Here is an 18,143-nt window from a genome sequence, read left to right as displayed (position 1 = left end):
CAATTAGTGAACATACAGTATTATAGTAGTTTCAGGTGTACAATATAGTGATTCAACAACTCCATACATCACAAGTTGCTCATCACAAGTGCCCTCCTTAATCACCATCACCTAATTCCCCCATCCTCTCACTCACCTCCCTCTGGTCACCATCAGTTTGTTCTCTATTGAGTCTCTTACTTGGTTATAATAACAGATTTTTTAAAATAAACTTTTTATACTTTGGCATAATTTTAGATAGACAGAAAAGCTGTAAAGACAGTACAGAATTCCTGTATAGCCTTCCCTCAGCTGCTCCCACTGTTAACATCAGGCATTACCACAACCTGTTTATAAAACTAAGAAACTGACATTGATAGAGCACTATTAAGTACATTCCAGACTTATTTGAGATTCCACCAGTTTTTCTATTAATGCCCTCTCTCTGTTCCAGGATCTATTCCAGAGCACCACATTGCATCTAGCTGTCATGTCTCTTCTAGCATCTGACAGTTTCTTAGTCTTTGCTTGTTTTTTATGATCCTGACAATCGAGGAGTACTGGTCAGGAATCCTGTAGAACGTCCTTTGGTTTGGGTTTGTCTGATGCTTTCTCATGATTAGAGTGGGGTTCTGGGTTTTCTAGTTACATCATATCAAGGCTTAAATGATGGCCACATGACATTCTCAAGTTTCTCCACTGTAAAGTTATTAATATTTCTTCTTTTCTTCATTCTATCCTTTGGAAGCAGGTCACTAGGATTAGCCCACCCTCAGGGAAAAGTGAGGGATAGAAGTTAAGCTCTACTTCTCCTGGTGGGAAGTACCCACATATATTATTCAGAATTTTTCGATAAGAAAGATTTCAGACCAAAGGATTTCAATTTAACAGTGCACCCAAAGTCCACTGGTATAGTTTCAGATTCTACACTGCAACTAACCTTTAAAAAAACTAAAACTTATGGAGTTTCAGCATCATATCAAAGGAGAATATTCCCAATTGCGCAAAAAAGCTGTTAAAATATCCTTCCCCTTTCCAAATACATATCTATGTGAGGTCAGATTTTCTTCCTATATTTCAACTAAAACATATACTTCCTATATTTCAACTAAAACATCCACAGACTGGATGCAGAAGAAGATAGGAAAATCCAACTAGGCGATAAAGATGTGGAAAGATAACACAACAATTATTGGTCATATAACAAAGGTTATTTTTGTTTTGGAAAAGTTACTTTTTTTGGAAAAGTTATTTTTAATAAAATGTTACTTATGTTAATGCAGTGGATCTATTATAATTGTCCTTCAAAAATGAATTAGTAAGTCTAGATGTTTTATATTACTCCATTTTAACATCAAATACAGTAAATATCAAGAGATAGAACCTACATAAACAAAAGTTCAAGAGTCTTCAATGATTTTTAAGAGCTTAAAGGTATCCGAATACAAGAAAGTTTAAGAACAGCTACTGTGCGAACGGCCACAAGGGCCAGGGAAGAACAGGTGCCCTGAAGCTGACCAGTCCTAGACTGGAGCCCCAGCATGGCCACTTCCTAGTCATTACTAGCTGTGTGATCATGAGGAAATCACAGAACTTTCCTGAGCCTCAGTCTCCTCATCTTTTAAAACCAGGCTAACAAAAATTGCCATATCAGAGACAGTGTCGAGATCCAGCAAGGACAATGGCTAGGAGCCACTGAACCATCAATAAATGGTAACTCTTACTCTCTTTTTAACATTCTTCCTCAGTTCTAAGGCACTGTCGACTTCTACCAGCTTATGTGGAGACAAGAAAACCCACTATATTAAAAGTACACCATGATTAAAAGATGCATTTCTCAAAAACCAATATTGGTTTTCCTAATCCAAGGCACGTGAGGCATCTGAAACAGATCTTTGAATTAAGCCAAGAAGAAATGATCTGTTAATTTCATGACCAAATAACATGTATATTCTCTCTCTTTTTTTAAATTGACAAGGTGGGAATTCTTTGGGGGAGGGGTCCTTTAAATAATGTTTACTTAAAACTTCAAACTGGGGGAGTTCACTCAGACACAACCAGCTAGATGAACCAAAAATATTCTCTGGGGGCCACGTCTCTGATCAAGTTCCCGGCACTTACTCAGAAACTGGCTTTGATTCTGTAGGTTTGTTGGCCTTTCTCGGCTCTGCCTCAGACCCCTTTACAGGCATCAAGGTCTGAAAGCCTAGAAGTTTAGATTGTTAGACAATTAGGCATCCTAACAATTTTCATCCTTAGTGTGCTCATGTTCCAAGAATGAAAATATTTTGAGCAAATGAGACTAGGAGGGAAACTTATCAGCAAGAGATATAAACACGCATCAGGTCACGTCAGTGCTACCCTGGTCCACTCAGGCTGGTCAGTTTCTCACATCTGCTTTCCCAAGGACCCAAACATAAGCAGTTAAAAATTCTTGGTGAATGCTGTCTGTCGAAAGTTAAATTCTTTTGCTATTCCCAGCTTGTGATCATTTAAAAGGAATTTTCCAAAGCAAGGTCTAATATTAGACTCAAAATGAAGTTTCCATTCCACTGAGGCGCTATTCTCACCAAAGTAACTACCGCATAATCAGATTGTCTTGGAGCAATTCGTTTAAATGCAGATGGACATACTTGAAATACCAGCTCGATAGCACCAACAGATCTGACTGGAAAGGGCCATACTGGACTAGAAACTATTCATGTGAGTGAGGTTTCTTAGACTGAGCATTACTAGGTTTTCTTCCAAGCTCACTTAATAGGCTTTCATCCCCCCCACTTCCAGTGTTGAAACTTCTGCATCTGCCCCAGAGCCACATTCTTTTAGCTTTGCAATTTCTGGTGAGAAGTCCTGTTTTCTGAACCTTCTTCCAGGTAAGCAGTACAAAAGAGGGGGGAAAAAAACCACCCCTCCAATGGGATCCCGCTTGGAGGAAACAGCTACACAGGGCACGTAACCCCAACCCTAACCATTTGTCACGGTGAATGCAGTCTTCAGGCTCATCCATGAGTGATCCCAAGGAAAAGGCAAACTGTCAATAAAGAGATTTTAAAAACTGGGCTCAAAAAACATCCTTTTTAACCTGAGTGTAGGAAGAATTAAGTCAGGATTAAAAGTAGAAAAGCAACTTTGGGGAAACTAATGAGAGATGGTGTCAAAAACTAGAAAAGACTATGAACTAATGGATACCTAGCTTCCAAAGAGACAAAAATACAGCAATCAGCAAAATACGGAAGGACAGGCATTAAATAACACCAGAACTTTTTAATATAGATAGATAAAATAAACGTGATAAACCGCATATAGAACAAATAAAGCATACAAAGGCTGTCACGATTAGGACTTGGAGAGAAAGGAAACCTTTCTAGCAAGCTGGGAGAGGTCTTGTGGTATTCCAGTCCCTTCGAACCGCTCTGACATTTAAACCCCTAGCCTCTCTTCCTCCTGTCTGGTCCTAGAAATGGAGGAGAAAGGGATCACTAAGTCAGGCTTAAGAGAACCTAAGCAGGCCTGTTTTCAGATCATAGGGTTCTATGAATACATCTCTTCTCAAATCCAGAATCATAAGCAAGTTATTATACAGTAATGACATAGATTACTCATCTTTCTTTACCCACTGTGTGCTCAAGGCAAGGTACTTGCATAGATGAACTTAGAAGAACATGTCTCCATAATGAGATGGGCTAAGTAGCTAACAATCTATCACAGTAAAATTGGCATTAAATATCTGCCTCTTCCTGCTTCCACCACCAACCAGTTTTTTATTTGAATGTGCTCAATGAATTACTAATCCAAGCCTAGCAGGGTGGCAGGATGCCACAGTGCATCTTTTAACCTTGCCACCATTCTGTGCTCCAATTTTAAAAGACAGGTACCATTCATGTATTGATGGAAATAATGTGGGGGGTGGAGGGTAGGGGTGGTGGTGATTAGGCTGACAAAGGGTACCTGATGACAATATGAACTCATTTGCTCTCCTACAAGGTGATGTCAGTGAGGGGAAATGGAGCAGCAGACACATTAGTTGAAGTAGCTAAGGAAGAAAAGCCAAGAGAGTTGAAGTAGAATGGAATCAAGAAAAACCTGACACGGTTGTGCTAAAGAAAGTGACAGCAAGTAGTCACACAGACCCACAAAAGCAAGCACGAGGCAAACAGTCCGTGGAGTCCAAAAATACCACTTCAACACTAAGAAGAGAACAAACAAGACAATTCAATGAGGATAAACTCTGGCCAAACACTGTATGATCATCATCACTGCTATGTTGCATGACTCTAGGGGTGCGATCAGCAGAGAACATGTGACCTGATGGGTCCCCTGAAGCTATGCAATGCTGTAGCCCCTCGCTCACCAAAGCAGAGCCCAAGAAGCATTTTGCTAGGCCTTTGTTTGTAAAGGATTCTCAGCGTAGCAAATATAAAAGTTGTAACAATTCATTAGGCAGGAATCAATAAAGGTCTGAAGAGTGAGTTCTCTGGAACTAGTGACAACAGAAATACTCTAGAAGGTGGAATTCAGGTCCCACAAAACCAAACCAAAATGGGATGGAAGGTGTTGAAATGGCCATACTGAAGTTCCCCCAAGGACATCAGTTTTTTGTATTAGCAGTGAAGACATCAGTCAGTACACTTGAAATATAAGCAGAATGAGCCTTGCTTTCCAGAAACAAACAAACTGATCAAGTGAGATAATGTCTATGAGCATAGTCTGTAATCCATATATCACAATGCTGTATAAGTATCTAGTGGGGGAGAGAGACAATAAGAGGAGGAGACAATAAGACAAGAATGTCTGATTGTGTAAAATGAGCCTTGGAGAACAAAAAGCAGGGACAGAATGATTTAGTGCAGGATGGGCAGGGAAGAGTCTCGCTAATAAGGGGACATCTGAGCAAAGCTGCAGGACACTGAGGAGCCAGATGAAGCAGATAAGGGTCCAGGCAGGGTGTGACAGGCAAGAGGAGTAAGAGAGGCCCTGGAGAGTGAGAGGCTGGAGGAAAAGATAGGGAGGCCAGTGTGGCTGGAGCACAGCGAGCAAGAGGGAACAGGTGAAGAGGAGGTGCAGGTCCTGTAACTATTATGAAGACATTAGCCTTTGCTCTGAGGCAGGAGGTCACTGGAAGTTTCTGAGCAGTGACATGACCTGTACTGTTTTAGTAGGATCTCCCTGGCTGCTGAGGTGAAAAGAGGCTTGGCAGCTGGTAGGAGGAGGATGGCAGTAGGGAATGGCTGAGGCAGGGTAAAGGGAGAGCCAGAGAAGTTATTTCAGGAATCTAAGTGAGAGGGGATGGTGGCTCGGAGCAGGTGGTAACAGTAGAGGTGACAAGTACTTAGATTCTGAGTATGTCAGATAGAGCCGGCAGGTTTTGCTGATGGACTGGATGTAGGGCAGAGGAGAGAAGAGTCAAGGCCAGCTCTAAGGTGTCTCAGCCCAAGCAATGGGAAGCAGGTCATCATCGCTGAGGAGGGCTGTGGAAGGCCCATGTTTCAAAGGCTGAAATCAGTTCCGTTGCAGACAGGTTAGGGGAGAGATACCAGCAGGTACTCAGAGAATAAAGAGAATGGGGTTTGGGAAGCCAAATTTTAAAAAATGATTTCAAGAAGCAGAGAGGACTCAAAAGTATCGGTTGCAGCCAAAAACGTCACAAAAACCAATTTCAATGACAAAAGACACTCAAGAAAGAAGAATCTAAGGACTGCCACATAAGTACCATGACCTAAGTCCTTGCCTGGTGTGACTTCTACTCTGACCCCTCTTGCTAACAAGTGGCCCTAACCAGAAAGGCCTGTGTCACTACAATAGAACTGGGTTTGTCCTCTCCAAAATAACACCTCCCTCTCCAAGTACTCACTTCTAGAAATGATACCATATGTCCAGTCTCTCAAGCTTAAAACTCTGAAACTGCCTTTGCCTCTTCTTCCCTCCCTCACTTCTCTCACCTTTTTTCACTTCCTTTTTCATGAAGAATGAATACCTAAAGGACCTAAGATGTACAAATCAGTAAGTCTTTTCACAGATATGCACACCTGCAGAACTCCCACCCAGGAGGACTAGCAGGGTCATGTCAGAACAACAGATCGAAGCAGGTGAATGAGGCAGGAGGCTGGGGTGGGCAGCCCGGAGTAGGGAATTGGGAAGTGCCTACCTACATTGAATGAACAGACATTGGGTTCCAAGGCAGGTACAGACCCACCTGTGGCCTCCCTGGGAGGACCTCCTTTCCCCAACCCCTTCTCTTTGAAGTGGATCTCCCCAAAACAGAGATCATAGTGATCCAGGAACACGTGAGCTCATGACGAGCAAGTGGCTATACCACCTCAGCACAAGAGAAGAAACGCTCCTACTTTCTTCAGCCATGGTTCTGCGTTCTGTATTTTACCAGAAGCAAACCTAGGACAGAACTCCCAAGGTCCTGTAAGATGTGTAAACCATGCCACGTGAGGAACAAATGAAGACCCGAGACAGTTAGCTAGAGGAAATACCTGGGCAGGGAGGGGACTTGACAGAAGTCTTGCAGTCTCCGACATGGAAAACCATCAGTGATGCCTGTCCCCTCACCCAACAGCTTGTTACCTGCACTTGTTCCTCAATTTACCCCAAGGTTAACTGTCCCCCGAGGAGACCTTAACCCTCTTGACTGCAGTGGCCTCAGCTTTATGCATCTTTGTATCTCTCCCCTCCCAGCCCCCACCAAGCCTAGCACATACCCTAACACCTCCTCTTCCCTGCTCCTGCAAACCTAAGACTCACTTGGTCACAACACATGTGTCATCCCGTTCCTCGGTATTCACTTCCCATCACCTGCTGGGTGAAGGAGAACACTCAGCAGAGGAGGGTGCAGAGGCCACCAGAGCTTGGCCCTATGGCCCCCTCCTTCCACCTCTGTCTCCACACTCACCACCCAGCAGTTGACCCCGTTTCCTCCCGCCGTAACCATGATGGCTTAACTCCAGCTCTCCTCACAGTCCCAATCCTGGAGGTCCTTGTCATCACTGCCCCAGCTTGGAATGCCTATCCAAATGGCATCTTTCCCGGGAAGCCCTTCCTGGTCCCTAAAGGTAGAAGTGAGCTTTTCCATTTCTCAATTCCCAGTGTCCTCTGCATTTCTCATAGGGCACTGTCATGTGCTGCCTCATAGTGTAGGCTGTGATCTCTCCTACTAGACTAATACTCCTCATTTCACCTCCCTCTCCCTTGGCACCTGGCTGGTGTCCACCCCACCCAAACCAACCAACAGGTAGGAAGGAGCTTCCCAGAAGAAGTGTTGTCCACTACAGTACCCCAACCCCTGTGCTCACTGCCACAGCACACCTCTCTGGGACTACCATGCTACAGCCCCCACCACCCCCAGCCCGAGCACCTGTGTCTCGGCACTCATGTTATTTTTGACTGTAGGTAGGTCCTTCCCTTCTTTTCCCCCTCAATTCAATAGCTATGAGAAAAAAAAGAACCTTGACTTATAAGCCATGTTAGACAAACATAAAACATTTCTCATAATTTTTTAAGTACAACATGGGTGAATTCTTACACATGTCCTGTACATCTTCTACTGACTAGTGTGGTGACAGATACCATGTAATGAGAGGGCAGTGGTTAAACCTAAGAGGCAGCAACGTAATTTCATTTAAGGAGCTCTATCACCTAGCTATTTCTGTACCATTTAAAGCTAAACCAAAAATAACACATTTGTGTAAGTACTTCTTTTACCTTACCATCCCCACCAGAGCTAAATGCATTTTTTCCAATTGAATTTTCCCACCATAAAATACATCAGAAAAATGTGACACTGATCTTAAAATAGGCCTATATAAACAATACATGAGTATATATATAGAAGCACTTGCTGTATATAGAAATCACTGGTTTTAAGTGATAACTGCTGCTATTCTGGGAGACAAAAGCCCCCTTTTACCAAAAGTTTTACTACTTCCAAAAATTCCTGTGGCCGACCAGTAAGCAGCTGCCCAAAATCTCTCTGGAGGGACAGCTCCTCCACCCCAGACATGTGGGGTCATCTCAGTCACCAACAACTTACTCCCAGTTAGGTCATGTCTGCCGGGCGTTGGGGGGTGGCTTACTGGGGTCGAATATGGAATCATGGTTCCCTAAAATAATCTCATGTGGGGGCTGGGGGTAGGGTTTTATTTGACATAGATAACATTTCCTAATAGGACCATTTCCTAGATAGAACTCTGAAGCTATCTACTATCTCAATAGATTATAGAGCTTTCAGAGACTGCGCCTACCATTCATTCATTGGCCACTCAAATTCAGAGTAAGGAGGTTACCACTTACTGAGGTCCTCAGCCCCTAAAGGACTTTTTTTTTTTTTTTTTTTAAAGCAGAAGCAAAGCAAATGGCTTCCCAGAAGGTGACTGCAGGGTCCTGGGCACAGTGCAGAGCCCCCAGTAGTTAGACCACTCAGGCCAGATTTGCCAGGGCCGAGGTCCAATGCTGCACCTATAGCTAACTTCCCTATGTGCTATTAGGATCTGCTTAACATTTAAATAGAACTTGGTTCGACCTTTCCATTCAAACTGTAGTTTCTTATTCTATATCCCTAAAATATCAATACCTAAAAAAGAGGAAAAAAATTAGATTGAAAATATCTTTTAAGACAATTTTAAAAGGAATTGTGTCTGTAGATATCTCTACAGTATTGTTTAATTACTGACTGGTTGGATTTCACTTCTCCATACCAATCTCTCACGCGGTAAGATCAGAAATAGCATAGGCTGAGAAAATCCAATCTACATGGTTCTCAGATCTTGACAGCTATATCAGTGGAGACTTGGAGAAGGTATGGTTGCCTCGAAGAACATCCACATTCATATGTTAGGACAATTTCTGAATTATATTAAAGCCACAGATACCTGCCTGGCCAATTATAGGCATGTAAATATTTACAGAGTAAATCCACAGATTTATCTAAAATCTTTGGACATATATATTTATTTACTTTCCATACATACAACTTTCTGGGCTAAAAAAATGGTATTTCATCTGTCCTGCAACTACTGCTTGCACATTTTTAGAAGCATCTTCTGGATTCAGATTTTTGTCTGGCATTAGTTTTTAAGTTATAACTTCATCTTCTCTTAGTCATCATCATTGTAGAGACTCCATCTGTTTACAATATGCCCAATCTTATTTCATCTGAGAATTTAATCTTGATACTTGACAAAACTTTTTAATATTAAACACCACACTCTCAAATGTGACCTACAATTTTCCCATCAAGCATATGCTCTTCCACTCATGAAATCCACATTGAGTAGAGGTTTTATTCCTGGCAGAGGACCAAACATATTGTGGTGTCTACCTTCTTAAGGAAACTATTTTTTTAAACAATAGGAAGATGATTCTTCCCATTATAAAAGGATTATCTGCTTTATAAGATGGATTATCATTATATTAGGATTTTGAGATAGCTGTACATTCATACACAGTTGTAAAAAATAATGTAAAGATCCCACGTATTTTTACCCAGTTTCCTCAATGGTAACAATTTGCAAAACTATAGCACAGTGTCACAACCTGGATATGGACACTGACGCAGTCATGATATAGAACATGTCCATCCCACTAGGCTCTCTTGTGTTGCTCTTTTACAGCCTCACGGACATCCCCTCCCATTCCCACAAACAAATCATTTTAATACTTTCTCTGGTGAATCAAGCACTTGGTTTTCTACTGGCAGTGACACTTAAAATTTAGCTTAAATTTAAGTTTAAGCAAATGTAAAAAAAATAGTAGCCAATAGGACAAAATTTTTCAGCCAATAAAAACTTGTTTTACAAGCAACTTTTGAAAACTTAAGAGTAGGGGATGAGGAGGGTCTAATCCTGATAAGATTAGCTAACTATGCTTCCTTGGTTGAGGCACACAAGTAGGCAGCTATGGAAATGTGAATGCTCAGGTAGGACTGTTTTTTTAAGGTTAGTAGAGAAACAAGCCTGGATTTAATAAGTGTCTGCATAGACACCTCTACAGCAGTATCATTTTCTAGCAGCTACTCTTTGGTTTCTCTCAATGTGATGGAATTTTGATGTCTCAACTTGGATAAGTCAACAGTCTCCAGTAATTCAATTAAAACTAACCTAGGTTTTGCTATGAAAGGATTTCACAGATACAGTTAAAGCCCCTACTGGGTTAACTCTGAGGATGATCATCCTAGGTGGGCCTGACTTGATTAGCTGGAAGCCCTTTAAAGCAGGGTGAAGGACTTTCTGAGGACTAGGAGACAAGTTCCACTTGTCAAAAACAGCTGCAAACCATGCCTGTGTGTGATCTTCCCAACTGACTATGGACTTTCTTAGCCTCCATAATTACATATGCCTGTTCCTTCTAACAAACCCCTTAATGAATATTGTGAGTGTGTGTCCATCTGTCTTCTCCCAATTCTGCTTGTTGGACAGACTCAGGGGCCACACCACAAAGGGATTTAGAAAGCAGTTACCAAAATAAAATTAGGATTAGACCAAGTTTTCATTTACCAAACCTGAGACAATGGATGATTGTCTATGAAGACAAACTAATATGGATGCTGTACCAGAGAGAGATGCTCAATAAACTTCCTGGTAGAAATAGCAAGTCAAGTAATCTTTTGGAACAACAGCAAAAAATTAACCTAGACTAAACTGTAGTTGTATCTAAAAGAAGCCAAATCATTTCTTTCAATCCTTCCAAATGGACCTCCCTATTAAAGACAGCCATCTGGTCCTCCCACCTAAGTTAGGATTCCAGGCTGAAAACAATAGATGGGCTTTCATTCCTATACCACCACCCACTTGGTTCTCTTTTGCTTGTCTTCAGTTTTGCTGCCAGATGCTTTAGCCAAAAACCCAAAGTAAGGCAATTAATATAAGATTCCAGCCATTCTGTGACTTAATGGCCCATCCAAATGATTTGTGAGAAACTCTCGTGAATCAACAGAATAGAAACTGAAGAGTTTTTTCCATTATTCCTCTCTCCCAGAGTATTTAAAGACTTGGGATTTTCCCATCTTTTGGGGAAATATTTTTCTTATAAATAGTGAGGCATGCCGGGCATCTCCACTTCATCTTTTTTGGTGGTAACACTCACTGTACACTCACTGGAATGTTTTCCTAGTAAATGATCAGCAATGGAAAACATAGCTAAGACAAAAGATGGCTTTCAGGCAGAGATGATGGGAACCTTCTCATCTTTCCCAAGAGACAGGTAGTTTTTCTATAGAACTCTGCTATTTATTTTAGAACTAATGACTCTATTTCTGACTTGTAACCTTTGGATGATGAGGACTGACTATATTAGTAAGGTAATAGTCCGACAGATGCATAGCAGTCCATGAAACTCACGGGAGATTGCAAGAAGAGAAATATACTTCTGCTGCTAAGGCCAAATATCAGTGTTTTAATTTTATAATTTTCTCTTCTGTTCCTTCCTTATGTCTTATCTTTTTGGACCAATCATCATTTAGAACTCTGTTTTGTAGTCCAACCCTCTTGATTTCATCTCAGCTAAATTTCCTAGATGGTTTCTACAACACAAGTAGACAAGACTGGTAATGACATGAAATCCTATATAAAAATAAAATCCTCCTGTGATGTTCCTAGTGAACAAAAATTATCAAAGTCTAGACAAAGTGCAAAAACACACTGCAGATCAAGTCACACCATACATTTGCATTAGGAGCAGGCATTTTTTAAGGAAAGGGATGAGCAGACACCTGTTCTTTTTAAACCTGCTTAAAAAAAAAAAAAAAAAAAAACCTGCTTAAAGGGGAAACTAAAGGCTGATTTTGTTAAAGAGAAACCCATCCCCCTTTTTCATTCAAGTGTCTTTTCAGGAAGTCCTTGCTGAAGACCTCAAGTAGGAATGAGGAGGTGGGCCTGCTATCACACTGTACAGTTAATATAAGTTAATAATTACGTATTATCTAGTTAATAACCAGCTGACCTACTCAGTGTGGAGTCTGTTTAGGATTCTCTCTCCCTCTGCCCCTCCCCTCATGCCTGCGAGTGCTCATGCACACACTTTCTCTCTAAATTATCTTTTTTTTTTCTCTAAATTATCTTAAAAAAAAAAAAGGAACCAATATTTTCTACTATAAATTCCTTCACGATTTCTCCTTTTCACTGTTCCCATTATCTATCTCCGAAAATTGTGTTAGAGATTTTTTTAAAGGTTTTCTTTCTTTCTTTCTTTCTTTCTTTCTTTCTTTCTTTCTTTCTTTCTTTCTTTCTTTCCTTCTTTCTTTCTTTTTTTTTTAAAGGTTTTTCTATGAGGAAAAAAATCACCAACTAAATATTTGCCAATAGAAGCCTGGTTAAATGAACTCTAGTACACCCACACAATGGAATTACTATGCAGCTATTTAAAAAATCAAGGTAGATCTAAGTAAATTATTATGAAAAGTTATCCACAATGCATTAAGGGAAAAAACCTGGAATATTATCCAAGGTATGGTCCCACTTGTATAAATAGTGTGTATATAGAAAAATTCTGGTGAGAAATAGGTAACAGAAGCATGCTGACTGAAATTCATAGTAACATTACAAGCTTGTGTCCCACAAACAGTAATTCTGACAAAGTCTATTTTGTGTAATTCTCATCAAAAAGGAAAAAAAAGATTTAGAATTGCATATAGTACATTACTGTATGTTATCTGAACAAGAGAGAATGTTTGACTAGGAATGAAAGAGAATAGAATCTTTTGTCAACATTAGATACCTCTTAAGTAAGCATCACTTCACTATCCTGCAGGCTCCAGTGCTTACTCCATCCACTGCCTGAGTGGCCAGCTCCACCCAGATCCACCCAGATCTGGCTTTCTGCTCCTGCAATCCATGCAAGCAGACATCGTGTCGTGCTATCACTTCTGGCACAGCCCAATGTGCTGCCCACTTCTGCCATGGGACTTCTCCTGAAGCCTATCTCTAGTTACGTGCATGCAATCCAGAATGGGGAGAAATTAATGCTCATGGGAGGATACGTCCTCCTTTTGTACTGGAGCACAGTTCTAGGAGCATTTCATAAGCTTCTCAAAATGTCCTCGGTAGGAGAGAACACCTGCTGCCTGGAGCCATAGCCAACGCTCTATCTCGTCCTTGAATTTCTTTCCATCCCTCCCATTTCACTTCCTTTGTCCTGAACTCATGGCTCCCTGGGATCCCATTCCAAATAAACTTCCCTGTACACAAGCCTTTGTATTGGGCCAAAGTTCAGGCTAAGACATCATCAGATATTAGTGGGAAGCTTTCCTACCAATGAGTTTCTGGCTTCATACATTTCATCCTCCTCTATTTCCATGATTCTAGTGCCAGGTGTATTAGGACACATTCATACCTTGACACAATGAATGCTAGTCCTGCATGTTTGTGTCACAGTGGGCAGAAGTATTTCCCCACATCATTCCTACCCTGGGTTGGCTAGTAGTAACTTAAACATTGGAATGACCGCAAACCCAAACTAAATGTATCTGCAGCCCAACCTCCCCATAGGTGGACTCCAAAAAATGCCTGGAACCACTCCAATTATCATCAGATGGGAGAGTGAGAGAGGGTAATTCAAAGAGGCAAGAGAACAATCCCAACAAACTATAGTTAAAATATCTGGACTTTCCAAGCTTTACAAAAACAAATGATCACGTAAACACATTTGCTACAGCCCTTCCCAGGACCCATGCATGTGAGAAGCACTTAACTCTAAGCTTTATGAGCTTAATGGTAAAGCTGCTTTCTACTATCTAGTCATCAGGTAACGGTAACAAAAGTAGACTTAACCCACAGACTGAACACTTTCTAATCTATAACCTACTACCACCCCCAGTCTAGTCTTCTCTCCTCAACTTCAGATAGAGATATGGAAATAACCCCAATTGCCTACTTGATCCTCTTCACTTGTCCTACAGACATCTCAAATTCAACACATCTAAAACTGAATCAATCACCTTCTTCAACAACCCATTCCTCCACTTCCATTCCTCTTGTTGACTATTGGCACCAGTTTCTATCAAATGGAAAACTGTGGGAGTTGTCTTAGACTCCTCCTTTTCTGCTAGTTCCACCCTGCTATATAATAGATCGGTTGCCAAACACTGTGCTAACTTCTAAATTTAAGATTGCCTCTAAATATCTACTGAATCTCTCCCACCCCATTACCAGCTCACCTGAGTTACAGTCCTCACTACTGGTCTTTTGAACCACCTTCAAATGGTGGTCTTTTGAACCACCTTCAAATACTGGTCGGCAACCACCCTCAAATGTCTCATACAAAGCAAGTTTGCATACATTATTTTCCTGCTTCAAATCTTTAATGGCTGCCCATTACACTGAGGACAGTTTAAATGCTTCAGAATGGCCTACAGCGCCCTCGATGACATGATTCCCAGCATCTTCTCTAGCCTTATCTCATAACACCTTTTCTCATTCTGTGCCAGAGCACTGTGTTTGCCATTCTCCAAACTAGGTGTGCGGTTTCACTGTTTCCTCTGCCAAGAACACCCTCTTCTCCCCTTGGTTACTCTTCCTCCAAGATATAATGCAAATATCCTCTCCTCCTGGAAGTCTTCCTCACCTCGCCTATGCCAGCTGGGTTCAGTTATTCTGTTTCCACAGAGTCTTCACTAGTTCTGTCAGTGCATTTATTTTCCTGTATTTGAGTTCTCTCTCCTCTACTACACTGTGAGATTCTTGAAGGCAAGGGTTTTCTTTCATATACAAAGCCTCAGAAGCTAGCTAGCACAGTGCCTGGTATATAACACTTTCAATAAATGCAAAAAAAAGGTATAAATTAATCATAAGAAAATGGGAGGGAAATGAATAGGATTAGGAAAAAATGATATTGTCTTTGCAAGCTCTTGTCATAAGATAGTTTTTCTTCCTAGGACACAGTGGAGCAAATGAGGCCACTGACTGCTAGTTGATTGTAATTTTAGCAACTGTTTCCCAGAAGAGTGACCAATTGTTGCTAACTGATCTAAGGCCTTGTACATAAAAGACTCATTTCCTATTTAATTTAACTGAACTGATTTTATTATTTTAACTCCTATTGGCACCAACTTCTAGAAAAGTTACAATAGAATTTGTCCCCAGATAAAAGCCAGCTTTAAAAACAGGTAGAAATCAAGCCCTGTGGAGTTTGAGAATCTCTTCAAAGAATTTTCACTGTCTTCTTAAACATATGATATGAATTCAGCCTGGAAACCAAGACTCATATTCAAATATGATGGTAAAAAAAAAAAAATATATATATATATGCATTTAGCTTACTGAATGAATGTTTAAAAGAACATGACATTCATTTGCTTAAAGATCTTCAAAAATAGACCATCCTTCTGAGGGATCTGTTCTTCAGTCAAAATGGCAATAAACATGCCTTAAGCTTTCTGGGAGAAGGTACTACAACTGCCTAATATAAGAACATCACCTTGCTTCCTGATATAACATTCAGAGTATCTATGTCATCTTTGGTCACTGATCCTGCCTATGAAAGTCACAGGTTTTATGGTTCAAATATGTATGATGGGACCCCCAGAGAATCCCATCAGTACTTAAGTGTCTTAAACTAAAATTGGACAGATCTGGGCTTGGGTCCTTTAGTTCTGGTGTGATTAACCATCTATAAGATAGATAAATCCTAAGTTCACTATGAAAATTGAATGGTAAACATGTAGACTCTAACACAGTGCTTGGCACATACATAGTAAGTAATCAATGAATGATAAGGACTGTGTTACTGATGAGCCTTCTGGTTCTGGAAGTTAAAAATTATCTCAGACGTACCTGGTTAATACCTTTTAATATCTATAGAAACAGGATCTTGGGATCATTGGGATTATTCAGCTACAAGTAGCTTTTGAATTATAGATTATAGGCATCTATCAAAGAGCATAACGTATATCACCTGAGCATTCAATCCTCTGTGGGTTTGTTCTGTCTTAAAGTTCTTCAATGTAGCAACTTTACAGATAGTTCACTCTTTCTCAAAACCAAAATTTTGCAGCTAGGTGGATCAAATGGGTTACGGAGATTGTCCTCCCTCCCCTCTCACCTCTAGAAGTAGTTGCTCCCGTTTACTGGATGAGGCAGTGGGGAGGGCGGCCCATGAAGGAAGCTTGTACAGCCACTGCCTTTGTCATATTTCCTCTGTGAAGAAACAGAAGACTTCAGTTCCTGGGATTGGTTAAACTCTAGATTAGAGAACTAAGGAACTACTTTGTATTTTCCTCAGAATCTCCTCTCGCTTTGTGCATAGCGTCATGGCAGCAAAACCGTCATACGTTTTCTGCATCTTTGTCAGGAAACTGGAATGATAACAAACACAGGTGGCTTGCAACACACAATCAAGTCAAGGAAGCTGGCACAGAGCAAAGAAAGACTCAAAGACTGAGGGAATGAGAAGAAGAAAAACCAATGGAAGACTAAATTATATGCCATGACGACACCAACCCTGACATTTGCGAAGATACTGCCAAGATTACTATATGTAAGATCAGAAGTCGCTTAAGGTACCCTTTGGTGCTGGCCACAGATTCATTCATCAAATATTCTTACTGAGGGACACCTGGGTGGCTCAGTGGTTAAGCGCATCTGCCTTCGGCTCAGAGAGTGATCCTGGAGTCCTGGGATCAAGTCCCACATCGGGCTTCCTGTATGGAGCCTGGTTCTCCCTCTGCCTGTCTCTGCCTCTCTCTTTCTGTGTCTTTCATGAATAAATAAATAAAATCTTAAAAAATATATATTCTTACTGGGCACTCACTATATGTGAGGCATTATACTGAGCACTAGGGATTAAAACAAAAACACAATTTAAGGCTGTCAAGGAACTGGAAGTCTAGCAGGGAAGACAAAGCAAGTAAAGTTACAACATGGTAGATGCTCCTCTTAAGTTGACCTCCATATAACAACTTGCTGATTAATGGACTCAATCCATTCTCCCTGTGAAACACACTGAGGCCCCTAGCACACTGAATGCTTCTGGCTAGTATACTACTACCTAGTACTCTACATACTCTACTCCCATAAATTAAGAAGAATGTTTACTAAGAATTGGTTATTTTTGCACCTAGACCTATTTATGACATCTGTACTTACTTGATGCTGCAACTATGTAATTTAAAAATTATAGAAACTGAGGACAACCAAAGGAGTTGTTGTTTCTATGGCAACTACGATGAACCCTCTGGAAAGAATCTGCAAAGCAGGTTGCTTAAAAAAAAAATACTAGAACTAAAATAAAATTAAAAAATAAAGGAAAAAAAACCCCTCAAAAACTGAGAGTGAATTATGAGTGGCCAAGAGAATTATAAAACGTGAGGAATAACCTAGAAAGATTCTGCATTAGTACAGCTTCAAAAATGCTTTGTATTGATTGTTCACTTAAAAAAGAAAAGTCAAGTTTAGAGATTTCAAGAATTAAGATATATTATAGATGCGGTTCATACACCATTCCAGGAAATACCAATCAGTGAACCCACACCCAAAAGAAGATGCCTTGGATATGTACAAAAAGAGCAGTAGAGGCACCTGGGTGGCTCAGTCAATTAAGTGTCTCCCTTTGGCTCAGGTCATGATCCTAGGGTCTTGGGATGGAGCTCTGTGTCTGGCTCCCTGCTCAGTGAGGAGTCTGCTTCTCTCTCTGCCCCTGCCCCCTGCTTGTGATCTTTATCTCTCAAATAAATTAAATTTAAAAAAAAAAAAAAGAAGAGCAGTACTGTTTTCCAATGCATGCTGCAATAAATTGATTCAGGCAAAGAACACTAATGACTGCTTAAACCATTAAGGGGAAAGGTTGATGGAGAACAGAACATTCATGTGGTGCCAAAGCACTGTTCCAAGGATTACTGCTAATCCCAAAGGAGAAAACCTATATTTATAATGGAGACAACTGACAGTCGCCACCTTAATCAAGTGATCAAATTTAACATCATTAACGGTGGAAAACCAGACTCTATGTGCTACCTGATGTGGATGCACTCTGAAGTACATTTCATTCTCTAAAAACAATCTGAATCTAATTTCCGGTATATAGGAAATATAGGATGAAGAAATTAAATGTTATCATGAAGATGCAATCATAGAAAGCCAAAATTCTTTGGACACTACCAAAAAAACTAGACTGGTTTCTTTAAAAGTCAATGTCATTATTAATTTTGTCTGGTGTCTTATAACAACCAATTT

At 40.5% G+C, this 18,143-nt stretch overlaps 1 protein-coding gene across 4 annotated transcripts in view; it reads right to left on the bottom strand.

The window, feature by feature from the left end:
- CNNM2 (cyclin and CBS domain divalent metal cation transport mediator 2) overlaps window positions 1-18,143 on the bottom strand; it is a 154,222-nt gene that overhangs the window by 30,947 nt on the left and 105,132 nt on the right. The window contains exon 2 of one of the 4 annotated variants that reach the window (XR_003144142.3): window positions 16,015-16,109. The exons of the other annotated variants lie outside the window; for them this stretch is intronic. The gene's annotated coding sequence lies outside the window, so the exon portion shown is untranslated. The remainder of the gene's footprint in view (window positions 1-16,014; window positions 16,110-18,143) is intronic. 4 annotated transcript variants of the gene reach the window in all.

The sequence above is a fragment of the Canis lupus genome, chromosome 28 (genome assembly GCF_003254725.2).
Source record: "Canis lupus dingo isolate Sandy chromosome 28, ASM325472v2, whole genome shotgun sequence".
NCBI classification, from domain to species: Eukaryota; Metazoa; Chordata; class Mammalia; order Carnivora; family Canidae; genus Canis; species Canis lupus.
This window is presented reverse-complemented; position numbering and strand designations above follow the sequence as displayed.